The sequence below is a fragment of the Microplitis demolitor genome, chromosome 1 (assembly GCF_026212275.2).
Source record: "Microplitis demolitor isolate Queensland-Clemson2020A chromosome 1, iyMicDemo2.1a, whole genome shotgun sequence".
Taxonomy (NCBI): domain Eukaryota; kingdom Metazoa; phylum Arthropoda; class Insecta; order Hymenoptera; family Braconidae; genus Microplitis; species Microplitis demolitor.
Window position 1 is genome coordinate 13,092,285 of NC_068545.1, and position 10,247 is coordinate 13,102,531.

Genomic DNA, 10,247 nt, shown 5'->3' on the forward strand with positions numbered 1-10,247 from the left:
CTGATACAGATAGTTTAATTTATCACTTCACTGAACCAGATATATTTGAAACCATCAAACGTGATATTTCAAAGTTTGATACTTCAGACTACCCGGTTGATAACATTTACAACATGCCGCTAGCAAATAAAAAAATTCTCGGTCAAATGAAAGATGAAAAGAATGGTGAAATTATGACTAAATTCACTGGACTCAGAGCTAAATTATATGCATTCAAGACATATAAAAATGAAAAGGCTAAAAAGCGAGCAAAGGGAGGAAACGGTCGAACTTTGCGAACAATCACGTTTGATGATTACAAACGATATTTAAATAATCATGTAAATTTAACGAAAAAACAGTATTTAATAAAGAGTGAAAAATATAATGTAAAAACGATTGTACAAAATAAAATAGCATTAAGTTGGGCTGATGACGAACGTCAGCTCATTGACAACAGCACCGATACTTTGCTATGCGGTTGCAAAGTGCCGAGTGTTGACAATATAATTGTAGATAAAGACGGAATAACTATAATAAACGAGAAAGCTAATGTAAAAAATTATAATTTATTCTATAAGTTTGTAAAAATTTTTATTAAAAATGAAAATTTTATGTAAGTAATTATAAATATTTATTATCTAATTTGTAAAATTATTTTAAAGGTTTATAAATAAAAAAATATTTATACAATTAAAAGTTTGGTTTTTATTTATTGGAATATAAATTTACATAATAAGATTTTACAGGTCTGATTTATCAATCCAGGTGTTGTGTGAGCTGTCGACGCCAAGCCACTTTACATATCATTTATTTCGACGTTTTTTTATAATTTTTTCTATTAGATAGACATCTGGATGCTTGACTTTGCTGAGTTCTCGAACATTAAATATACCTTTAATTGGCTTATCCTGATAGTCAACAAGTTTATATTGTTGGATTTGTATTCTACACTGCCTTGATTGCAAAAATTTCCGTGATCCAGTTGGGTGTGTAGCCTTTTTCAAACACATGTTTGTACTTGCTGATTCAAACTTTGTATATTTTTTCAAATATCTGTTTCTCATTTTTAACAGTGACATCAATAGGTTCCAGTTAAATAGTACGATGTTTTCTAGTATTATGTTTGTGTACTAAATGTTCCAATATATCAATCCAATTATAATTTCCACGAGCAGTGAATTGACGCCACATGTTATTCTTAAGTGTTCGATTAAAACGTTCACATATTAATGCCTTCAAGTTGCTGAGTGTCGAGTACATGTTGATGCTTTTACGTTTCATAAGTTCTTGAAATTCTATATTATAAAATTCTTTGCCTTGGTCAACATGCAAATTTTTAGGTACACGCCCTTTCATCAAGTGCTCGTATGTCAACATGACGACGATGATAATTTCTGCGTGCTGGTCTGTGCAGCTCATACGCTATTACTGATTTTTTGTCCTTCATTGTCAACAAAAATTCTAGCTTCCAGTTCTTTTATTCGTTGTGAATCTCTACTAATTAATTCTTTTCATGACTTTATACGTTTTATTATATTTTTCAATTTTTGAGAGTGCAAGTGTGAAATGATCTTTGAGTGATCATTCCTCATACTATCATACAATAGAGACAGCTCTTTGTGTACAAGATCACGTGTAAATTTGACAATTGCTGCATCACTATCTTCTGCTGGTTTGCCAACATGGCACAGTCTCTTGCTCTCAACATCATTCTGTCCATCAACAGTTATTTGAAATCCTCGTCCGGGTGGTCCTGGTGATCCACTGATTGCAGCACCACTTGGTAGTGACCGTCCAAAAATATCGATACTCATTTTTGCTCTATTTACTTCAACAGTCGGCGAGTAAATAACATAAATTTGATGCAGCGGCTGCTAATTAATAATTCCTGCTTCACTTAGCTCTTCGATAATTGATATGACTTCATTGGTGTGACTTGGATTTCCAGTTGCTTGAGATGCCATAAGTAAACAAAGACGGTCAACTAGCTCATTTGGATTATCATGAATTATTTTTTTTTAACGTCTTCTTTGACTTCTTGTTTGATTTTATGTTTAGATGATTCGACTAAACTCTGCAGTGGTGTAACAATAGGCATGAACATTTCACCCATTGCATTCTCAGCCGTATCTTTACCCAACTTGAGCATTCTGTGTTTCCGGCGGATAGCATCACTAGCCTGAGATATCTGATGTAAGACATCTCATTGCTTTGAAAGTTCCTCAGTCTTCATATTGATACGTTAGAGTTCACCTAATCTCTGATGACTATTTATCAAGTACAAGTTAATTTATACTAATAAAGCAGTCGAATTCTTTTCTAGATCTTCCGCTATTTAGCTCACTGTCTTTGTCAATCACTACAAAACCATATTTACCATCATCATTCCAACATGCTGAACACAAGTCTTTAAATAAATTGGATGACATGTCAGTATTTACAGGATCATCATACACATGTTTCAAGTTCATCTCATCTTGGCGAAAGAGAACTATAAAATTCGCAGTGTCGCGTATCAAATGTTTAGAAATGCGTGTATAAGTCAGAGATAAAAACTGTCAACATCTTTATGTCGACCCATACAAAAATATGCTCTGATATGATATTGTTTTTCACAATCAACATCATCAAATATCATCGATGTGTTACGTTTTGTATCTTCCGGTTTCAATACTTTTTCATGCTCGTTGAATGTAAGAAATTTAATACCTTCTATTGGTTTAAGAAGTTATTCTAAAAATAGATATTTCCGTTGAATTAGAGATTTTGCGTAGAGATAAATATTGTCAAATCTTAGGCCATTGGGGTGTAAATGAGTGAGAGCAGAGCATTTGTTTTTCCACAATTAGATGGACCACAAAATAAAGCACGTACACTGTTTGGTAATAAAGCACCTTGTCTCTTGACTTTTTTCATTCCTGTACCCTAAACAATTTGATCAAAATTTATTACTGGCAACTTGGCCACTTGATTTTTGAACTCCATGTTGATAGTTTGCGATCACAACAATAACTTACTCAGCGAGCTATAAGTATCAGATTTTATATCATTTTAAGTCAGTTATGATGCTGCTATTATGGAGAGCAGATGTGTAGAGACCAGTGGTACAGGTTTAGTAAACATTATAATCAATAAGCTGCCATTTGAACTACACATACCTGGATAATAGTACTGTGGACCAGGCACAAAGCTAGCCAAGAGATTAGCTCGTAGAGATCTTGGAATTAATCGTCTGGACGCTGCGTGTAAAGAACACGATATCGCATACTCATATAATCGTGAAATTTTGGCGGCACGTCACGAGGCTGATCGAATACTTGCTGAGAAGGCGTGACAACATTATCAAGCAAAAGACGCTGGTATTGGTAAAAAAGCTGCTGCGTAGAGTGTAAATAAAATCATGAAGATGAAAAACAGATTCGATATGGGGTTAAAGAAGAGAACAGCTGGCAAGAGAAAGCCTAGCAAAAGAAAGTCTGACAAGAGAAAGACTAGTGTAAAGAAACAAGTAGCACTAAGACAAGCTGTCACAGCTGCCAAAAATTCCATGACTCCAGGAGGTGATCCAATCAAAACAGCGTTGAAAGGAGCTCGTCAGACAGTTAAAAAATCTGGTGGGAAAAAAAATATCCGACTGCCACGAATTTGACCAGTTCCATCTAAAGTTGGTGGTGTACGACCAGTTTTAATACCACTTTTTTCTGGCCTGAGTGCAAAAGTAGCTTTGGCTGGAGGTGCAGCAGGTATAGCAAAAGCTGTAAATGATGCAAGTGCCGCTAAGGATCCATTAGAGGAGAGCAAACGTCATAATTTAAAAATGAAACAAATATTCATGGGTAACGGTTTATACTTGAGACCTTACAGACGTGGTATAGGCTTATACTTGAGACCATATTCGGTAGACAGATGATGCAAGTCAAAAAACAAGTAGAGCTACCACATCGAGCACTCACAAACATCGATTGACTGAAATACGCTAAAGCTCTAAAAATTCCAAACTTTCGTGGTGTTTTTATGAGAAATGATTTACCTGAAACTGGACCAAGAAAAAATTAATCAGCTTATTATTAATCTTGATGATAAACGAGGACCTGGTACTCATTGGGTTGCATACAAGAGAAATAATGATAAAGTTATTTATTTTGACAGTTTTAGTAATTTACAACCACCACAAGATCTTATGGAATATCTTGATGTTGGTAGCGTAAAATATAATCACAAAAGACATTCAACAACAGCGATGAAATAAGAATTGCCGTTCAACATCAAGATTTGTGTCTCCTTCCAAGTAAAAGTATATTACATGTGTACGGAAAATTCACAAAATCTGATGGTACAGCTGTAAGTGCAACTACTCACATGGTAAACTTGACAGTATGTCATATGTTTGAAGAAATACACTACGAACTCAATGATGTTGAGATTGATCGTCACAAAAATGTCGGTATTCCAAGTCTCATCGAAGAATATACATCACTGAGTCCAGCTCAACAAAATACACTAGAAAATTCAGGCTGTATTGTGAATAAAGCTGTGAACTCATTACATAATAACAATGGCTACTTTGATGTATCTATACCACTGAGTCTTCTGCTTGGCTTTGCTGAAGACTACCATAAAGTTGTCATCAATGCAAAGCATTAATTAATTTTATAAAGATCAAATTCTTATATGAATGCCTACGTTGTGGCCACACCTGCTGCTAGAGTTCATGCTGAAGCTGTTGAAATTATGCTGCAAAAAATCGAGTGGATTGAACCATATGTGACTATGGCTGATAAACAGAAAATTAAAGCTTTGAATTATATTACAAGTGATCCAGTTATCTCAATCAGTTTCCAGGCTTAGGAGCTGTACGAGTATCCACTATCACCTAATACTTCAAAGCACATTTTGGCTGTCAAAACATCTACGCAGCTCGAGAAACCACGTTTTGTAATCCTTGGATTTCAAAAAGCAAGAAAAAATAATGCAACTAAAAATGCCAGCGTGTTTGATCACTGCAACATCAGAGATATAAAATTATTTTTAAACTCTCAGAGTTATCCTCATGGAAATTTAAACCTCAACATTCCAAACAATCTATATGATCGGTTGTATGACATGCATATAAATTTCCAAATTTTATACTACAACAAAGAACCTGAGCCACTGCTAACGAAGAAGAAATTTTTAGAACAAGCAACACTGTATGTTATCGATTGCTTGAAACAAAACGAATCGATAAAATCTGGACCAGTAGACATTCGTCTAGAATTTAAATCTACAAATCAATTTTCTGCGCGGACATCAGCTTATTGCCTCATTATACATGATCGCATAGTCGAGTATAATCCTATAAGCAGTATCGTACGAAAACTAATATGAAGACTGTTAAATTTAATCCAACACCAGCTATACATTACATACATGTGTGGAGATTTGCACACGAACAAGCAAGAATAGGCGAATGGGAACAAGCAGCAAGAGATCGAGAACGATTTAAACAAAGAATTAATAAATTAAATATAGTTATTGAACCTGTATTAATTGAAAAACTTACATTTATAAATGATTAAACTTTTTTTTTATATTGATATGTATTGTTTTTTATTACTTATAACCTAAAAATATACATTCAAGTCTTACGTAACCTTAAATGTTTTTTATTTGAAATAATCTCAAATACATAATAAACTATAGTTTTTTTTCTTAACCTAAATATATACATTTTGGTCTCTCGAGCTCAGCGCTCAGCTCATTTCCCCCACCCTAGGTCGAAAACAAGTTCAGACTTGTCTGATGACGTTATCATCTAGAACATTCTACAGCGCAGTTAAAAAATAAACATGTTACTACGCGGTTAGAAATAAACAAAGTAAAAACCAGTTCACGCTTGTTGAATGACGTCATCTACTACACATCAGCAAACAAAAAAGGGGAGAGAAACTACGCCACTAGATGGCATATCTTCTCGCAAGTACCCATACTACCCCTGATTTGAATATACCAATCCTCAAATCATACATTTACATGTACATATGCATTAATCAGGGTAGGCTACGCTAGTGTCAGCTCTGGGGTTGAGCACAAACACAATGCCAAAACCTGTAACCTGATAGGCAAGAACCCACTTTAGTCATTAATGAAATTGTACATAATTTTTTCTTAAAATTCCCCGTTCAAAATATACACAAGGTGCCATCTACTATAACACGAGCTCAAAATGACGGAGATGAGCTCAAACCGGACTCAAAATGGCGAGGATGAACTTGAAGCGGGCTTAAAATGATACCAATTAGCGTCAAATGGCTGACAAGTGCTCAAAAAGGTCCTCGATAAGCTCAAAATGATCGTAATTAGCATCTAACGGCTGGCAATTGCTCAAAAAGGTCCTAGAGAAGCCCGAGTGACCTCAATTAGCATCGAATAGGTGACAAAATGTCGTAGATAAGCTCAAATCGACTGCCAGCAACTTACAATTCGCCAGTAAAACAGTTTAGCATCGATACGAACCCGCAATCTGTTTTACCGTGCGGGTGAACCATCCCTACCTCACAACTTTTATAAATCTATGAACGAGTTGAAATTGTGAGGGAACAAGTTAAAATAGAAAAACAAAATGTTTTTTCGTAATAATTCTCCGAGCATACTATCAGTCTCTGCCCCAAATTTCTTTTTTGTCATTCCTGCCCTTCTAGTTCTAACCCTTTTATAAACATTTGTACAATAAAATTCAAATGTATTTCTATAATTAGTTTAGAAAATTTTTTTAGTGTTACTGAACTTACAGGTGTTTCGAGTTTTTCTTGTTTCTTGATTATCAGGGATTTTAGTTTCTATGATGAATATTTGCATATAAATTTTAATATCATTGAATTATGATGATAGATAAATATTATAACATAAGAAATTACAGAAATAGAACGGAACTTACTTCTGTATTGCCTTCTTTTTCTTTTTTTTTGACCTTGTCACTGATTCTCTACGAAAAATTTGTTCAATTAATTGATTTTTAACAGAACTTTTTTTTGTTAATAAAAAAAATTTAGTAACAGGAAACAATAATAATAAGTACTACAAAGTTTTGTCACAAAATGTAATTAGTAATGTGAAAGATGTCAATTATTTTTCTCTCATCATAACAAATTGTTATCTAATAAAAATATATATTAATTTTCGGAAATCCATGAACATGATATTAGCTTTATGTTATATACGTACAATTATTTTTGTCTATGCTTGCCCTTTTTCAGTCATCTCACGGTCGTCAATTTTTCGCTAAAAATAGAAAAAAATATGAGAAAGAATATAGTGTTATAGATAAATTGTTCTTTGTAATATCTATTTACTTTTTTAAATCTTTTATCGCCTTTAGTCGAAGCAGTATTTACATTATCTTTTGTGCTGTTTGCTATTCCATTTGCTATCATTTCAGACGTATTTTCTAAGCTGAAACGTACCTAAATAAATATAGATATAGAAAAAATATACATGTGAATAAATCATTTTTCATCAACATATTAATGCATTGTAGATTAGATTCCATTGTAAAATGCAAATAGAATAAAGTATTTTACGTACTATATTTACAAATCAAAATTTTTCTCAACTATTTTATGTCAATTAGTTTATTTTTTTTATAATATTTATTTTTAATCAATCAAGTTTTATATATAAATGTTCGAAACGTCATGCGAAGTCAATATAAATCTTGTATTCTAATTTATAGAAGAAATATTGATAGGAGTGATTATTGTAGTTTTTTTTTCATCATGATGAAGACAATTATTTATTCTTTGATTCATAAAGTAAAAGAAATAAACTAACTTATCCATGTTTGATTAAGTATAATTAAATTATTTAGGGAATGGATTTCTATTCGCGAAAAATTCTAGCTAATTTAAATTAACAATGTATGGAAATAAACAAATATTTTTTTTCTGATCTATCTGGGAGTGAATTACTTTTTAAAGTTTTCAATACTTGTAATAACGACATTATTCCCACACTCATTCATCTCACGATAGATATGATCCATCTGAATTTGACCTACAGAATATGGTTTAATTAGCACACAACATTCATAAATATAATATTCTTCACGGACTACAATGAGATGATGTACGTTGATAATTTCGTTAGCAATAGACAGTATAAATGTATCGTCAGTTTTCGTGGTACGTGTATATTCTACACTATGAATTATAGTCTTCTTAAAAATGCATTTCTTGAAAATTCTCATGGAAAGATTATTATCATCAAAATAACGTTTAATTTTTATTTCAATTTCTTTTTCTACACTGGCTTCGGCTGTAAGCCCAACCCCATAAGGAAGTCAAAGACAATATTGAAGCTGATCATGTTGGATTAAATTTTCTCAAAAACTTTTACAAGCTGTAGGTATTGTAGATGTATTCAATCATGATAATAATTTTTTTAACTCCCCGCTAAGAGAATCGACGATTTTTAAAAATTTCGGGAAGTTATTGTTTTCACCCCGATTTTCGGAAATCAAGTTTTCATCAGATCTCGAAGTTTTGAGGTCCTAAGAAGTTATTCAGACTATTTTCAGAATAATGTCCGTGTGTGTGTGTGTGTGTGTGTGTGTGTGTGTGTGTGTGTGTGTGTGTGTGTGTGTGTGTGTGTGTGTAATGTCAAGCAAGTCTGGGTTCGATTCCCAGTTCGGGCTATTTATATTTTTCTCAATTTATCTATAAATTGTCTTATTGAGAAGGTTTGCATGTTTTAGGTTTCCACTATATTAAATTGGTTTTTAAGTAATGAATCGATTTGGATGGTTGAGGTGGCAATTAAATGAGCTCATTGGCTATCAACTTTCCTAAGAATTTCAGATCGTTTGATCAAGTATGCTCGTAAATGTTTGCGAATTACAAAAAAAAATTTGTATTTAGTTTTTTAGTGATTTTTAAAAAACGACTGGAACGATCGACTTCAAAATCTAATCAGCTCTAAAATTCAACGCGTCGATTGCCGCCTTAGCCATCTCAATCGGTTAATTTGTTCGAGAGATATCGCTGGAGAAAGAAATGGTAAAAAAAAGGTTTTTTGAAATATCTTCGAAACAGCTAAACCTATCGATTTCGACTTTTCATCAGCTCTAGAATCCAATGAAACGCACCAATTGCTAGCTTAAACGTCATAATCGATTCATTAGTTTAAGAGATATTGGCGTTGAAAAATTAAAAAAATAACATTTTATGTTATTTTTTTCGGATAAATGATAATATAATGTACTAAAATGTGTCTATGTGTAAAATCATACCAACGCTTCGTCTTTATGGTTTTTTCCGACCATCACATAATGTCATCTAACTTGTTTTTTATCTTAAGTCACATTATTAACAAAAAAATTGAAAAAACGCTATTTTAAATTTTTGTCTCAGATTTTCATATTTTATTGTTTCTGACATGAGTCAAAATTTATTTAAATCTTGATTTTGATCCCTGACATTAATTTTTGCCTCAATGCACTGATTTTATTGAATATAATCGGAAATAAAATTTTAAATACCGCTTCTTTATTAATGATTTTCGATTCCTAAATTTTCAAACTTCAGCATTAAACATAATTGGGTAGAGCTTGAAAACATCATAAAAAAACAGCAGCATCTAATAGGATTTTCGAGCTCAAAGAGCTCGAAAATACATCCGCACTAATGATTTCGAGCTTGAGGAGCTCGAAAACAGCGGGAAGTTTGGGGGCTGGCCCGCAGGGCCAACCAACACCCAGATTTTTTTTTTCAAAAATCTCTTTATAATCTGATGGCTGACACCTCTAGGTCCGGTTATTAACTTTTTTTGATTGAATATACTACTCTCAAACGCAAAAGGTGAACTACTCCATAATGGCCAAGTTTTTCTAACGGACGTATCTAAATGCTGTAAGGAAGGAATGCAGATTGAAAATCATCGTGGCTTTTCCGAATGCAACTTGGAAGTTTCCAAAAAATTGTAATAGATCATATTCTGATCTAATGATATCTTCATTACTTATTTTACGTTTCAGTAAAGTGTAAATGCCTCTGACAAGAAGATCATACGTTTTTATAAAAGTTTGATTCGCGACCCCATCTAGTCATAATAGACTCCAATAAAGGAGTCATGATTCGAACTCGGAGGCTTTCCATTCACACATAACTGCAGTTGATCATGGTAACCTGCAAATTTCATGAGGTGGATTTATAGTAACTAAACGTTTATTAACTATTTCCCATTCATGTTTATGAAGTCTATATTTTGTATCTGGAGTATTCAATAATTCG